This window comes from Eurosta solidaginis, chromosome 4 (genome assembly GCF_040869045.1).
Source record: "Eurosta solidaginis isolate ZX-2024a chromosome 4, ASM4086904v1, whole genome shotgun sequence".
In the NCBI taxonomy this organism is placed as follows: domain Eukaryota; kingdom Metazoa; phylum Arthropoda; class Insecta; order Diptera; family Tephritidae; genus Eurosta; species Eurosta solidaginis.
The window spans coordinates 225,533,231-225,551,021 of record NC_090322.1 but is presented as its reverse complement, the minus strand read 5'-3'; the positions used below and the strand labels follow the sequence as shown (position 1 = coordinate 225,551,021).

The window sequence follows — 17,791 nt, the reverse complement described above, 5'->3', positions numbered from 1 at the left end:
TTCGTAAGCTAGAAAAAGAAGAAAAACTTTCAGCCAATTCTAAAGGGGTCGGGTTTAAAATTGGTCGAATTGGGATGGAATACCCCATATATAAAGAAGGATGTATGTTTGTATGCAGCTTATGACTGGGACTGGAACTGGAAATAAGGGATGAAAAAGAACTAGAGAGAAGAGAAAGAAGGATAGAGAACGAAAGTGAGAAGATATGCAGTTAGACAAAGATATAGAGATAGGGATAGATGTAGCGGAAAAGGTGTAAGGGAAAAGACGAAGAGTTGGAAAGAGACACATAGAAAGAAAAAGGCTGAGGGAGGATTGAATAAAAGGATAATAAAAAGGTGGAAGGGAGGGAGGGTAAGAGGTAAAAGCTTTATAAAAGTTATGCAGATAGATCAACCAACGTCTGCCGAGTTTGCTAGTATGTTATAATTGAAACATGTTTTTTTATGGTTTGCATGGTATACAAAGTTTAAAGAACATAGCGAGAAAAAATATATAATAAGGTCCCCTTTAAACTCCATATAGAATGTTATGTATCATATATTTTATCATGTAAAATGTTTTAAAGATTTAATTAAATGTAAACTTTAAATAATGCAAGAATTCGGCTTATTAGGGCTCATTGGATGAAATTGGTAGCATTTTCAACATTTTCAAAGTTTCAATATGAAATGCATTTATTGAGCCACCCTCGTTTCATACACACACCTCCCAAGCTTGTTACGATTCACATAAAAATAAATCAAAGAATTATTATAAATATGCACAGTCCTCTTATTACGGTTTAGCGCAATGTCCAAACCACTTGAGCTGATGACTTCAAAATTAATTGCTTTCTTGATATGATTTTTATTTTAAGCTTAATGATAACATTTGCACCTTTAATCGGATAAATGCCGAAAGAAGGCCATAAATATTTTTATGATCAACTTTCCACACATTAAGTGTGCCAATTTTGTTTATCTCTGTTTTTGCTTTTAATATTAAAAATAAATGCATTTATTAAAAAAAATTATTGATAAAATTTATGTGGGTATGTCGCTGATAAGACTAAGCTGAACAATTTATTAGATTGGTATCAAACAAATATTCGCCTTCCTTGTATGTACGTAACCCCTTTTTCCGAAATAACAGCCGCGTTTGTATTTACATGTATATACGTCTACATTTTCGGGTAAAAAAACGTTCATCATAATGTTTAAGACATCTATCTAGCGGAAATTATTGAAAACTTGCGACAGTTGTTACCCTACAAAACGGGTTGTGCTTAATAGCGGAGACCCGCACCACTGTTGGTCATAGTATATAGCCTCTAGCTGAACCGGTTGCGATAAATTTTGAACACACACACTTTTCGGTCATAGAAGTGCAGAATAGTGTAGAGATAAAATGGAAAGGCACACTTCAGTTGCAACTGAGTATAATGCCAGTGGCGTAGTGAGGGTTTCTTGGGCCCGGGGCAAATATAAAATTTTCTGTTTCCACACTTAATAATGTTAGGCCATTTAGGTGACCTTGCCCCATCGTCGATCGTAAATATGTCAAAATCAGTTTTCATTTGCTGAATGAACGTTCGCAGATAGCAATTGATACTGAGATAGTCAAGAGTATTTGAAGTGCCACTCGCAAGTTAGGGAAAACATCTTCTCCATACGAAAATATAAAAGTAAGTAATTCTGTCGGAGTTTTAGGTTCAATTTCTATTCTGCTGCGAAGTAAATATTTTGCAGTCACATATTTCGATGAAAAGTTCTGTTCCATCGAATTCTGTATTATAAAATTCACCCAAGTTCTTAAATTGTAATTGTACTATTATTACTTTCTAAGTCGTTATTATCCTTGTTTAACAAATTTCCAACGTCAAAGAGAAATACAAATTTGAAATTAAGGTCATTTAGTCGTGTAATTCTTGTACGTGTTTCTTGTTGGAGATGATCGAGAACACTTTTTATAACGCGAGAAATTTCACATTCTGCGGAAAGACGAACATCTCCAGGCGATTCTCCCAGCATTTTACGGCGCCTTCTTCCACGTTTTACTATATCAATATCCCATTTTACACAAAGGGACTTCGCTTATTCTACTGATTCTTCACAGAGAGTGTCTCGAATTTCGGATAGTTCAGTCGCTGATGATTTAAGATCATGATACGCTTCTCTAAAATTCATTGCAGGATTTTGTAATCTGAGCTACACACGATCAATCCTCCTTAAGATTTTATACCAGAAATGAACTAATATTATGAAACTAAAATTTAGTATATTTTGCAACAGAATTCTTCGAAGGAGTTCTTAAGGGCACAATAGAGGTGGACGGTTGGCACAAGGCGATACATGTGTACACCAGGCATGCTTAACCAACGAACCGATATCATTTCGTTACGATAATTAACGTTAATAAACGAAACAAAGTCATTTCGTTTCGTTTATTAACGTTAAGAACGTCAAATTAGCGAAATGATTTCGTTTCGTTTTCTGCCATATCAAAACGAAATCAAATCGTTTATGTTGATTATTAATTTCAAACTATGCTGGCAAAGCTGATTGATGGCGAAGTCATTAAAGGTGAATGCATTAGCCAAACTGATTGCAACTTTTCTCATGAATTTTGACAGTACGAACATTTCGCAGAGTATTTTTGACATTACCACCGACGAATTACACAAACAAATTACATGGAGTTTGTGTGTGTATGTCCGCTCGCTGTTGACACCTTAACGTTAACGAAAGCTTTTCCTTTCGGTTAAAAACGAGATACAATTTATCTTGATAATTTCTTTATCGATAATATTTCGAAGTGTTTCAACGGAAACGGTGGAAATTTTTTGATAAACGATTAGCTTAACGTTAAGGTGCACCCCTGGTGTACACAGATGGTTCCAAAGCAGTGGAAGGAGTAGGGTCTGCGGTATACTGTGCTGATGCGGAAATAAGCACATCCTACAGGCTGCCGGATTACTGTAGCGTTTTCCAAGCGGAAATATTAGCCATAACCAAAGCAGTAGAAACCTTAGAAGAGAATAGCTTAAGCTGCAACCGTGTTAACATTTATATTAACAGCCAAGCAGCAATTAAGCCAATAATCTCGCATAGCACAGCATCTAAATGCGTGATAGAGTGTATGCAGTCTCTGGAGAGAACCGGGACAGGGAGAAGCATACATCTATATTTGGTCCCAGGGCATATGAGAATAGATGGGAATGAAAAAGCGGACGAACTAGCTAAAAAGGGAGCATCCCTTGAAGCTTGCTCCGTAGACGTCCCAATTAGACTGGGCGAGATTAAGCGAAGGCGAGAGGTGCACATGATCGGCCAAGCGGGAAAGACGTGGGTTCAAGCGCGGGGCTGTAAAGTGTTGAAGATTATGTGTAGGTCTTACAACCTTATACTAACAAAATTGCTTCTATCATTAAAAAGAGAAGACTGTAGACTCATGACGGGTATTCTGACTGGACACTGCCTTCTGGCGTCACATGCCTTTAAATTAGGCTTGGTCAGTGATAACAGATGTAGGAAGTGTGGGTATAAGGAGGAAACGATCGAGCTCGTTCTGCGCTCGTGCCTTGCACTTGGCAGGCTAAGACTCCAGCTTTTAGGAGTGATACAGCTGTCATATCTGGAAGCAGCAAGTGGTTTAAGTCCTAGGAAGCTTCTAGTATTTGCCAAGAGGACGGAGTTATTTTATAACATAGGTCCTGGTTTTTGATAGGGTTTTTCAGTTTTGTCGTTAAAAAAAACTTCTGGTACCACTACGGACTCAATCAGCCTATGTGAGGTGCTCATGGACCGGCCAGTTCAACCTAACCTAACATTGCAACAGAATTGTAGCTTCGCTTCTGGTGTCGCTTGTGGTGTTAGTGTCCCCTGCTAATCGTCTCTATCCTATCGACGATAACGCTAACCGCTTGGGTTCTGGCGCTCCATCGTGTTTCAGATTCACGTTTAACAGTTAAAGCATATTTTAATAATTCAGATCAGTAACGTTGAACGTTAGAAAAAAAGATATATGCTTTCAATTATTCCACAACTTATCGCAAGTGTTCCGGATATATGCATGCATATTTTAGTATAGAGATTTTTTTCCAGAAATCAATATTTTCCAGAAATTACTTATAATAAAAATACAAATTATCCAAGAAGTTCTTCTTCGCCGACCATTTGGCGCCCCTTTTGAGTAGCGCCCGGTGCAATATGTCCCCCTTTCCGCCCCACCCCCTCACTACACCACTATCTAATGCATACTGAAATTTAGTAGTAATAATTTTTTGCGCAAAAATATCATAAGTGTAGATATAGTTATACACAGCAGTCCATATAAAGTTTAAGTGCATATGTATATACATGTCAAAAAACACAGCAAACAATACAGAATGTTACTTATACGCACCTGTTCCCGTTCTTTCATGTAGTATGGATATGTTTGGGTGTAATTGGTTCGTTTTTAATAAAAAAAAACGTGCTATTAGTTGGTTCGCTTTCTTTCATTTAATACTCAGTTAAAGTTAGTCAATCATCCAACCTTTTCAAGGTAATCAGAAAGGCTGCTCGTGGGATAGTTAGTTACTATGCTTCCTCGCCAAGGAGACCAGACTCAAGTAGCGCACTCGGTGCTATTTTGATGCACTTTATCCTGGAACCAATTCATTACTAGACTACTGTTTCCTGTGCTTCTTTTACCTAAACAATTTGCTTAAGTCAATATACCCGCTGATGTCTTTTATGGAACATTTTTATACCGCCCTTAAATCGAGCATCACGAAACTGCCTAAAGTACGCGACCTAATATTTACCAGGGCTGGACTCTCACAGAGGAAATGTAAAACTATTTATCTACAAACCTTCTGCCTACAGCTCTTACATTGAAGGGGATACCCGCAGGTAGGCCGAACGGCCAGTATCCTTTAGTGGTGGCCGTGATTCTTAATACTTTTTTCCTTTACCTATTTCATAAACTCTAGCTTCTTTTCCACCTGTAGTCTGTATAAATTTGTTTCATGATTTTTCGGGAGCCATAACACGAAAAAAAATGAACGAATCGTAATAAAATTGTGTACACAGATTGTCCCTATTGCAGGAAATATTTCTAGAAAAATGGACGAGACCGGTTAAAGATCACGCCCACTTTTTATAAAAGAATTTTAAAAGGGTCGTAGACGAAAATAATAAGCTATTACTTAGCGGAAAAAAGCTTTGTATCAATAGAATTTTACTTGTTAAATTGAATTATAACATTAAATTGGAGAACACTAAAATTTTTGAAAATTGGTGTGGCATCGCCCCTTTTATGACTAATCAATTTTCTATATTTCGGGAGCCATAACTCGAAGAAAAGTTAACGGATCGTAATAAAATTGGGTACACAAATTTTTCCTATAGTAGAAAATATTTCTAGTAAAAATAGACGGATCGGTTAAAGACCACGGCAACTTATATATAAAACAAGTTTAAAAGGGTCGTAGACTAGAATAATAAGCTATAACTTAGCAAAACATAGTTTTGAATCAATGACATTTCACTTATCAAGTGTTATTGTAAGAGGAAATGGGGAGAAATTTTTTTTTAAAAGGGGGGTGCTACGTGTTATGTAGAAAAGTAATTAATCTGAAATGAAATGTGCAATTAAAGTTCACGCTGAGTATATAATGTTCGGTTACACCCAAACTTAGACACCTTTACTTGTTTTTAGCTAGTTTGTTCTTTCACGCGACGTTATTTTGAATTGAGATTTTTATAACCGACTTTTTGGTTTGGTTGACTACGAAAATTGGGTTGTATTAATTTATTAAAAATCCGTTTTAATACCGAGTGAAAAAAGTGAAATGTGGCAATTTACGAACCCATAAATAAACGCATGCAAAATGTAATATTTGCAATATTCCTTACAGCAAGAAATTCAGCTCGAAACATTTACCGAAGCAGGTGTACAACTTGGTAAACTCCTTTTTTTACAAAATAAAATCTGAGTTGAAGCCACTTAACATGTTTTCAAAACTCACTTTACAGCAAACTTTTAGCAAAAGCTAAAAAGGAAATTGACGAATCCATGCCCATGCTTTTCATAAGCGATTTGCAGCCTTTCAGCATAGTTGAAGACAGAGGATTTCGTACGTTGTAAAATCGTTAAATCCTGCATATGAATTATCCAGTCAGCAAGTAATATTAAGGACGATAATTCCTGCATAATATCTCAGAAAATTAGAATTTCGCATTACATGAGTTTACAACAAAAGATACATACTTACATACAAAGGCACATATTTTTTTCTTTTTATTGCAATTTTGGTTCATATATTCTGTATACTAAACTAACTTAATGTATAGTATCTAATCTATTCCGGTAAACAAACTCAGGCATAACATTTTTATACCCAAGAATACAAATTGCACATTCGATTGTTAAAAATAATTTAAAGCGATCGCTATAGCTGTAAAAAATAGCCGCGATGGTAATAGTCTAGTTGAGGGGTCGACTGCTAATACGCTACCAAAAATATCGAGAGAGGTGTCAAACGACGCGTCTTGGCATCAGTATTAATAATCCGAAGGCGGAGAATAAACATTTTAACTCGTTCAAAAGATATTAACGAAAAACCGAAAAAAAACCGCGGGTACCTCCGAAACCGGGGGTGGGATCCATAGTATTTTTGCGCAAAACACCTTTCTGCGTTGGCGGCCTTTGGCCGCGCATATAAAAAATAACCCTGGGCTACGCCATGCCAAGTCCGGGTGTGTGGTATAACCGTGGCTACCGCCACGGTGATGCACAATTTTTTTGTGGGTACAAACACAACAACAACCACATGAAAATCGCCAACTTCAACTGCAAATATCCCTGTACATATGTTCTCGAGATTAATACGCGTCTTTTGATACCTCTCTCGATATTTTTCGTATTAGCAGTCGACCCCTCAACTAGACTATTACCGCCGCGATTCAAAAATCGTCATCACTATTTTCACTGATAGTTCAAAATCGCTGTATCGGCCATTACTATTTTAAATAAAAAATGGCTCTTTTCATTCGAACGAACGAAACAATAGGAAAACGCCGAAAACGTGACTGAAGTTCAACAATTGGTAACATTTTAATACGCGTGGTGCAAAAGAAAATAATTGAAATTTACATTTTAGAATAGCAAGATGGTATTAATGTTAATATTATTGAAGTCGCCTAGAGCATTATTCTCTAATATGGTGCCCATGCTATGAAACCCACTCAAATAAACTCGAAAGAGTTCAAAAAGTATTCATGAAATTTGCTTTAATCTTCCTTCTTACATTGGTAGACGGAAGCTACTGGGCTTACAATCCTTTATGAGAGAAGAATGTACTTCGCAATCATTTTTATTTATAATATCAATAACAACATCCACTGTTATGCTTTATATTTGGTCAATTTATTTGACCCGCCGCGGAATTTAAGAAATAATCGCTTATTGGTAGAAGCAATGCACCCTACTGAACGAGCCAATTTGAATCTTGGCGTTGTGACCATTTCATGACTTTGGAGCAATTTGAAGTGGTCATGAGGTCGATTGATGTTTTGACCATAACACGATGAAAAATTTTATCCTAATTTTGAACCATTTAAAATAAGTACTTGCAGCCAAATTTTTTGAAAAAAATCCGAATATTTAAACATGCAGGCACAAACAGTAGCAAAAAAGTTTAAATTTTTATTTTTGAAAAGTGTTTCAGTTATAGTTTATTTTTACCGTCGACCGAAAATATTTCTTATTTCTTAAAAACGTTTCTGATTTAAAACTGAAACCATGTTCTTCGCAATTGGGTTCAAGAAAACCGATGTAGTCTATATATTAAACCATATTTAGTTTGGTCATACACATAAGTATTTACTACAAACAAGTTTCAAACTTAAAATCGTGTAGCCCTTATTAACACTGAGTGCACAAATTTCATATTCGACTCCGATCTCAGACTTCAAGCCAGGATTTGCTCTTAAAAATGCTCACCTGTAAAGTTTACTTTGGCTGTTATTACCGCTGCAGGATTGCTAGTTAACAACTTTTTCCTACCGGCAACTCTACAAAGGTATACTACATATTACTTGTTCACACTTATTATTAATATTTTTTATTAATTTGCAAATTTCCACTCACTTTTTTTCATAATTTTTTTCACGGCTTAAGTAATTGCCATCGCATTTATTTCCCATTCAAATTATATAACCGTTAGAAGCCAGTTAAAAATTACGGTCAAGTATCTGCTCCTATAAACAGCAGATCGTTGTGATGTTTTTGTAAATTTTTGCGTATTTTATTTTGTTTTCAACTTCACGCTTTTTGTTTGCAAATTTAAATGAATAAAAACATTTTTTGTAAATTTGAATTGCAAATTTTAAAAGTAAACTTAATTTATTAAACAAATAACTCTTGGAAGAATAGCACGACTATTTTTATTACACGAGCGGCGGTGGGCCTACTCATACAAAAGAGTGTATGTGCTGGTGACGCGCTGCATATCAGCAATTGTAAATTAAATATTTGATCATTTGTTTCAACTTAAATTTTTATAAGCTCGCATTTTAATACATATTTCGAAATAAGAATTTCACAGTTCATAAAATTTCCCTAAGCATATCATGTGTTCTTTTATATTCTTTGAACTTTGTTTTTCTTTTTAATTTTCACCAGCAATTTGTCAGTTATTAAAATTTACATTACGCTTTGTGTCACGTCACTTTGCTGGGCTGTTGCACATAACAGCACCGCTGCAGGAAACACTAAATTGTAAACAACTTGTTTTATTCACAAGATCTGGCTGCTGCTTTACACGCAGTGTAGTTGACTGGTCCGCGTACACTTTCCGAGTTTGAGCCAACAGTGCTAAGCGATCGTATTTATTTAAACTATAGGCACTGTTGTTGTTGTTACAAACAAACATTCATTGGTGTTATGCTCGCCATTCAGAATTTCTACCAAATGAAGTTAGCGAGGCGTAGCGATACTACACAGCTCGTAGATACTCGTAGATACTCATACTGTGATAACACTTTAGTACGTATATCTATGTGTTTAAATTAACAAAGACACAGTGTTGTGCAATATTATAGAAGTAAAGGATGACTGTCTTCACTGAATATACTCTTAAATGTTGTGCAGTCCAGCTGTGCTGTATTAATAGATATGCTTACTTGCTTACTTAATTGGTGCTTGACCAACTACGGCAGCTTAAACGATTACAGCCGTTAACTAGGTTAACTGGCACAAATTGGTCACACCAAGGGAACTTAAATCGTTTTTCACGTGGTCCTTTGAGGTAAGTGGGGGCCGCCCTCTTTCTTTGCTTCCATAGCCGGGTTCCCATGAAAAAACTTTCTTAGCTGAAGCATCATCTTTCATTAGCATAACATGGCGTAGCCAGCGCAGCCGCTCCATTTTGATTCGCTGGACTATGTTGATGTCTGCGTAAAGCTCGTACAGTTCATTAAATCTTCTTCGGTACTCGCTGTCGCCAACGCATTGAAGTCCGCAAATCTTCCGAAGAACTTTTCTCTCGAACACTCCCAGATCCGCTCCATCCAATGTTGTCATATTCCATGCTTCCGCACCATATAGCAGGACGGGTACGATAGGTGACTTGTAGAGCATGCTTTTCGTTTACCGAGAGAGCACTTTACTTTTCAATTAACTACTAGGTCCAAAGTAAGATTTTTTATCAAGTGTGATTCTTCGATAGATTTTGAAGCTTATGTTGTTGTTTGTTCTGGTGGATATTACAACCATTAATATCTTTGATTTCCGTTATTACCCTCATCTCTTCATGACGAACCCAGTTACTAAAACGAGTGTAAGTGTACACATATTTAGCAGAAGAAGCTAGGACGGCTAGCGAAACGTAGGGCCGCAACACTGGAATAATTACCATATTTTTATTTCTTACTGGAACCCACAATAGGTCAAATAGCCTAAAAACAAAATATTAAAATTTAGCAGAACATGTTCTCGCTACGCCAAGTTTCTTAAGGAAGGTAGGGTATTGCTTAGGAAATGTAATAGTCTAGAAAAGCGATAGCAAATAACTTTTGAGTTAAAATTTTTGTTTCCTCTCTCGGATTATTGTTACTAAGATCAATACGGTTCGCTTGACACTCCTCCCGATATTTTTGGACGCGTATTATCAGTCGACCGCTGGTCTATTCAGTATAAATATTTTGCCTTATCTTACCCTTTTCCAGCATTCATTAATAACTAGTGCTTAGCCTTCTAAGCTAAGCAAGTCACGCTAGTCATTCCGATAGTTAGCGTCAATTGGGTGACCAGAGGAGATAACGCATTCCTTCACCATTTTTTCCCTAACTAACCTAAATGCAGATGTCGAACGAAATTCGGTTCTAGGCCCTAGCTTTTTTTATCCAGTCACATCAAATATCAAAAGTAAGAAGTTATACAAAAGAATATAAAAAGAGCTTGGTGCAATATCTTCGCCTCTTGTCATTAAGCTACTTGCAAGTAAAAAGGACCACAGCTCTGGTGCTGGGTTGGTTCTTGATGTTGTTTATAGATATTATTTCTAACATTTGCCTTTTTATGTTGGCTGTAAGAGATCTTCATTGAACAAGAAAATGAGACATGCCAGGCATTTTATTGCGCAACCTTTTCAAGGGTTGTCAACGTCTTCCACCAGTGTCGAACCCTGCTTATTTAGCAGGTAAGTCTCTGCCGACTCCAAGGAACTCACGGAAGTACGGGGGCTGAATGATCTAGAAGGCTCAACGTGGTCACATAAAAAGATTCCAGCGATTGTCGGATTAGTACCTTAAAGGCCCACGGATAAAACTCCTAAAACCTCTGGGATGCCTCCTAATCGCTACAAGACGAAAAATAAGAGGAAAGTGATACATTTATTTAGCTTGAATAGAATGCTAGCACTAATAGGGGGAAAAATGTCATTCAATAACTTCGACTAGGTTTTGATGAGATTGGAAAAGACTGTCCATATAGCTTCAAAAAAATGTTATATCCAACATTCCCCGATGTTTTATGTGCTATTCGAATAAGCAGCGGTGCTTCCTATGCCTGATGTACAAACCAGCCTCTCCAGCACTATACTTGTATTAAAGACCTTAGAGTTCTTGAACACTGCAAGGTAATTATTGAACACAACAGGTAGCGGAGAAGCTCCTTTAAAAAATCAGTTTTGGATCGATACAGTTGTATTGAATTTCGGCGAAAAATATTGAAAAGTAACAGCACACTTAATTAAGTAGTAGCTTTAACACTCCGTGTTGCTACTGCACTGCGCATCACTGTACCTCCATTGTCGGCGAGGCTTACTGACATTGTTCTCAGCTCCTATCTCAAAACTCTATCTGCGTTGAGCATGAAAGTGCCTTTTTGACTCTGCTGGGGATTTTGAATTTCTCATATTCCATTGCCACTTATGAAGTGGTATTGGAGCTCTCTCTCTACTACACTCTATCTCTCTATTCTTTGCGCTATCGCTACAAGTATCTCTCTCCAGACACTTTTCACTAAGTAAATTCTTGTGCACACTAAAATAAATATTCTCCTGAACCAGAACGGTTAAATGAAGTGGCAACAATCAGTTTAACCATCTGGGCTGGGTATTTGTGTTATATTACGACTGGTTAAACGACCAACTGATCGCCAAAAATCAATAATATTTTAGCGCCGCCGGCATACAAGCTGACCGACCCGGCAGTTAACATTCGTTCTGGAAAAGTTGTCTTAAACGTGTTTCGTTTTATGTCTATGCAGATTCATTTGGGCATAAATATGTTTGTAGATAAGTGAGTAGGCGCCATCGCAAATTGATAACACACCTAACAAGGTTTGCAAGATGTTTAGGACAAAGTAAATTTCCAATTTTCTTTTCATGCATATGGTGAGCGTAGACTTTGTTGCACAGCTGATGCGAGTTGTGGTTTGCTAATGGAAGTCAAAGTGGAATCGACAGGCGCGGCAATTGTGGCGGTTTCTGGTACGCCTATGGCGACGCACCGGTAGGATATATTTTCGTGTGGCCTTTTGATTGGTGCAGTACCACTTGAGAAAATTATAGTGCGGCTGAGCAAAGATTTCGGCGCTATTTGAAGATTGAGATGATTTCTTGATTTAAAATTTTTACTGTTTTCACACGCACTTGCGCAATTGGCTATAAATGGTACGTAAATGTGAAGCGGTAACTGATGCCAATAGAAAGCATAAAGTTTTCCTTTAATGTCGTTTCTTCTTAAAGTTTTTCTTTAAACGTTTTCTTTAATGTCGTTTATAAAGTGACAGGTTCGCAGCATTTTTTTCGATTCGCATAACATCATCAGTGTTGCCATTTTGGTGCTTTTGGAGCTAGATCTAGCCCTTTTTTTGCGTTTAGCTCCAGAAATTCCGGTTAAGCTTCTAGCTCTTTTTTGGCCCTTTTTAAAATGTTTGCCCTGGAAATATGTATTGTAAAATTTGTAATGTGTTTTAGGCGAGTTTTATTTTATTTGTTTCGTTATGTATGATTTGGCAACTGGGTACTCAACTGATAACAAAATCTTTAATCGATAAACTTTTTCATGGGGTTGTATATTTGCTTTCCAGATGTGCAACAGCATAGTGTTACCTTCTAAAAATTCCGTCCCTTTAACTTCAGATTATAATAAATTTTTGTCTCCCGTACCTTATTTTCATTATACCATTGAAGAATATATACGAATTAAAAAAGAAGATAAATGTATAGACAAATTTATTGAAAGAAAGATACGTAATATGTATATGTCGCGACTTCATAAATAAATTAATAGAGCAATTAAGGCAACACTTGCCGCAAAAAAAACGCTTAGAAAAATAGATTTCTTTTCAGTGGAAAACGCATTGAGAATTGTGAAACCTCAATTGTTTTCATATTTCATAAATGAAAAAAAAAACAACTGATGAAGTAACTAGGTTAGAAAAGCAAAAATTCCAAAATTGGAAAAATGTGACTTCAACTTTAAGGTTTTGGTTTGAGGTTAAAGAGTTTAAGAACGCGTTAAATGAAAACCCTTTCCAAGAGCTTTTCGATTTTGTACTTACATTTCTTTTACTGCCAATAAGTATTGCTGAAGTTGAAAGAACGTTTTCAAACATGTGTTTAATTAAAAGCAAACACAGAAACAAAATGAATTTACTCAGAGATGGTTTTTGCCGGCTCGAGGTCAAATATTGATTTTATAATAAAAACAACAAAGTTTTAATATTGTGTTCCGATATATTTCGATTACAACCTTCGGTAATCATCTTCAAGCGAACTATAACAAATTTTATCAACTTAAACTATTAAAAATAAAATAATAACATACATTTTGTTTTACACGTCCGTTCTGTTTGACGCGGACGTGTAAAACAAAATGTATGTTATTATTTTATTATACTCAGTTGAGCAGAGCTCACAGAGTATATTAAGTTTGATTGGATAACGGTTGGTTGTACATATATAAAGGAATCGAGATAGATATAGACTTCGATATATCAAAATAATCAGGATCGAAAAAAAATTTGATTGAGCCATGTCCGTCCGTCCGTCCGTTAACACGATAACTTGAGTAAATGTTGAGGTATCTTGACGAAATTTGGTACGTAGGTTCCTGAGCACTCATCTCAGATCGCTATTTAAAATGAACGATATCGGACAATAACCACGCCCACTTTTTCGATATCGAAAATTTCGAAAAACCGAAAAAGTACGATAATTCATTACCAAATAAGGATTAAGCGATGAAACTTGATAGGTGAGTTGAACTTATGACGGAGAATAGAAAACTATTAAAATTTTGGACAATGGGCGTGGCACCGCCCACTTTTAAAAGAAGGTAATTTAGAAGTTTTGCAAGCTGTAATTTGGCAGTCGTTAAAGATATCATGATGAAATTTGGAAGGAACGTTCTGTTTAATAAAAATTAGCAAAATCGGAGAACGACCACGCCCACTTTTTAAAATTTTTTTTTTTGAAATTCAAATTTTAAAAGAAAAGTTAATATCTTTACAGTATATAAGTAAATTATGTCAAAATTCAACTCCAGTAATGATATGGTGTAACAAAAGACAAAAATAAAAGAAAATTTCAAAATGGGCGTGGCTCCGCCCTTTTTCAATTAATTTGTCTAGGATACTTTTAATGCCATAAGTCGAACAAAAATTTACCAATCCTTGTGAAATTTGGTAGAGGCTTAGATTCTAGGACGGCAACTGTTTTCTGTGAAAAAAGGCGAAATCGGTTGAAGCCACGCCCAGTTTTTATACACAGTCGACCGTCTGTCCTTCCGCTCGGCCTCTAACACGATAACTTGAGCAAAAATTGATATATCTTTACTAAACTCAGTTCACGTACTTATCTGAACTCACTTTGTATTGGTGTAAAAAATGGCCGAAATCCGACTATGACCGCGCCGCGCCCACTTTTTCGATATCGAAAATTACGAAAAATAAAAAAAATGGCATAATTATATACCAAATACGAAAAAAGGGATGAAACATGGTAATTGTATTGTTCTATTGACGCAAAATATAACTTTAGAAAAAAACTTGGTAAAATGGGTGTGACACCTACCATATTATTATTTTGGTCGATATCTCGAAAACGCCTTCACATATACAACTAAGGGCCACTCCCTATTAAAACCCTCATTAATACCTTTAATTTGATACCCATATCGTACAAACAAATTCTAGAGTCACCCCTGGTCCACCTTTATAGCGATATTTCGAAAAGGCGTCCACCTATAGAACTTAGGCCCACTCCCTTTTAAAATTATCATTAACACATTTAATTTGATACCCATATCGTACAAACAAATTCTAGAGTCACCCCTGGTCCATCTTTATGGCGATATCTCGAAAAGGCGTCCATCTATAGAACTTAGGCCCACGCCCTTTTAAAATACTCATTAATACCTTTCATTTGATACCCATATCGTACAAAATAAATTCTAGAGTCATGCCTGGTCCACCTTTATGGCGATATCCCTACCATCCTTCCTTCCAACCCACCTTATGGCGATCCCACCTAAATGGCGTCCATCTATAGAACTATGGCCCACTTCCTCTTAAAATACTCTTTAATACCTTCCATTTGATACCCATATCACACAAACACATTCCAGGGTTACCCTAGGGTCTTTTTACAACATGGTGATTTTCCCTTACTTTGTCTCCACAGCTCTCAACTGAGTATGTAATGTTCGGTTACACCCGAACTTAGCCTTCCTTACTTGTTAATAGTTTAAGTTGATATTATAAATAATGTTATATTTGTTATATTTGTTATAGTTCCCTTGAAGATGATTACCGAAGGTTGTAATCGAAATATATCGGAACACAAAATTAAAACTTTGTTGTTTTTATTATAAAATCAATATTTGACCGCGAGCCGGCAAAAATCATCTCTGAGTTACTAAATAAAGGTCGCCAAAATAATTATTATATTACAAAATGAATTTAGTTATGTTAAATTCGCTTCTGACAATAAGAAGTGGTCTTAAACGGCTGAATAAATGCTGTCATGACTTTGAAATAAACAACGATCTCTTAAAATTAATGAACACAAAAAATATTTATGGATGTAGCAATAACAATAATTCATCTTCTGAGTACCAAATCACAGATTTTGAAGTCTAAGGCCCTTCGTATATATCTCGTCCCAACATAAAGTTAAATATCGCACGATACCGTACCGCCAAATGGAAAAAAAAAGTTAAATAAAATTAAAGAAAAAAAAAACTTTTTTAAAAATAAGCTTTTATTACTTTGGTTAATAAAATTAACTAAAAAGTAAACAATAAATTGACTCTAAAGAAATATAACACTTTATAAGTTCATTGTAAGCTTAAACGATAATTAGGCTTTTTCGTCTGCGACAAAAAAAATTCTATATTGTACATAATTATATATTGTTAACATTAAAACTTTACACCTAAATTATTAAATCTTACAGTTTATATCACAGTCCTAATTGTTCTAATAAAAAACGTGTTAAATTTTGATGGTATAATTAAGAACATTTAGGATCTCCTTTTCTTGCTATCGCAATGTAACACGCTTTTATTAGAACAATTAGGACTGTGATATAAACTGTAAGATTTAATAATTTAGGTGTAAAGTTTTAATGTTAAAAATATATAATTATGTACAATATAGAATTTTTTTTGTCGCAGACGAAAAAGCCTAATTATCGTTTAAGCTTACAATGAACTTGTAAAGTGTTATATTTCTTTAGAGTCAATTTATTGTTTACTTTTTAGTTAATTTTATTAACCAAAGTAATAAAAGCTTATTTTTAAAAAAGTTTTTTTTTTCTTTAATTTTATTTTTTACTTTTTAGTTCGTTTTATTAACAAGTAATAGAAGCTTGTTCTTATAAAAGCTTTAAATATAAGTATAGGGGGTGAAACAAAAACACATATATCAGTTACATCTGCGTATAATGCGTATTGGAATTTATTAGTACACATTTTATGCGCAGCAACTTCAGAGGTGTATTTAAAGTTTAAAGCATTGTAAATATAAGTATTGAAGTCATGAGCCTGGGCATTCGCGCAATTTTAGTGATGTAAATTGCATGGCGCCAGCGCCAATGCGGTGCCAGCTCAATGGTAGCTCATTGACGAAATTACTCCAAGCGAATTTTTGACGCTTCTTAGTAGTGAGTGCGTAGTACATTTTACTTGCGCTATTGAGTGAAACGACTTTTGTGTGTCAGGCACGAGTTTGGTGTTATTGGCGCTACTGGCAGTGATGACACTGAGCTGTTGACGGTAGCGCTGGTAGTTGAGATTTTGAATCAGAGAAAGAATTGATGACCCGTGTGAATTATTATGGCTTTGGCCGTGTAAATTATTATGGTGTATTTGTATATTTTAGATTTAATGCACAATTAATATTTGTGTGTTTGAGCGGCCAAATAATAACAGTAGTATTGCTAAAGTGCTGCTTAGTTGATGGAATGTCGCTAATTTCTTAGCGATGATCAGCAGATTGTCAATATTTCGTTCAACGGACGCGCGAAATTGCCACATCTGCTCAAATTTTCCAAAGATTTTCCATTCTTGATTTAACTTAAGCTGTTATGCCAATATTTTTCAGCCAGCTTTTTTCAAATAGGTAATTTTTCCAAAAGCAAAATAAATTACAGAAAAGATTACAGGGTTAAACAGCCTTAAAAATTCAGCTATGTTGGTTATACACAGAAATACAACAGAGGGTTGTGTCTCCGCTTTTCGCAAGCGATGAGATTCACCACGCGTGACACGTGATTCACCACGTCCAAATATCACAACCCACGGATAGGTACCGGCGTGTTTGTATGGGACTTAGGCTGTTATGCCAAAGTAAATACAAATCTTTACCGATAACTGTGTTATCGATTAATTTATCGAATTCTAACAAAGTAATATTGCATTGTCATCGGAGTTATACATGTGTGCAAAATTTCAGCTCAATCGGACACCGGGAAGTGTATCAAATTTAACTTGCAAGATTCCATTACAGACAACAAAAGTGAAAGTAAATAAAAGCTTATAAAAATAAAACGTTTTTTTGTTGTTAAAAAATATAAAATAAACTGTAAAAATAGTATTATTTATGCACCTCTATTGTACCTTATTTTTTTTTTTTTTTTTTTTTTTTTTTTGTCAGTTTACTGTACTTTTTTATAACTTTGATTTGAAATAAATGTGAAAACTTACATTGAAAAATATACATATACTTTTAGCTCTTTTTGCTTTGTTTTGGATTTTCTTGAAGAAATTTAGCTCTTTCTAGCCCTTTTTTTCTAGATTTAGCCCCAAAGAAA

General features: G+C 35.4%; 1 protein-coding gene across 3 annotated transcripts in view; it reads right to left on the bottom strand.

Moving 5' to 3' along the window:
• out (outsiders) overlaps positions 1-8,846 on the bottom strand; it is a 111,153-nt gene extending 102,307 nt beyond the window's left edge. Inside the window, exons 1-2 of one of the 3 annotated variants that reach the window (XM_067784903.1) lie at positions 8,119-8,846; positions 7,972-8,042 (exon numbers count right to left, since the gene is read on the bottom strand). The gene's annotated coding sequence lies outside the window, so the exon portion shown is untranslated. Of the gene's footprint in view, positions 1-7,971 lie in introns of all 3 variants that reach the window. The other 2 variants (XM_067784901.1, XM_067784902.1) reach the window with 2 other exon arrangements.
• Positions 8,847-17,791: the final 8,945 nt, after the last annotated feature.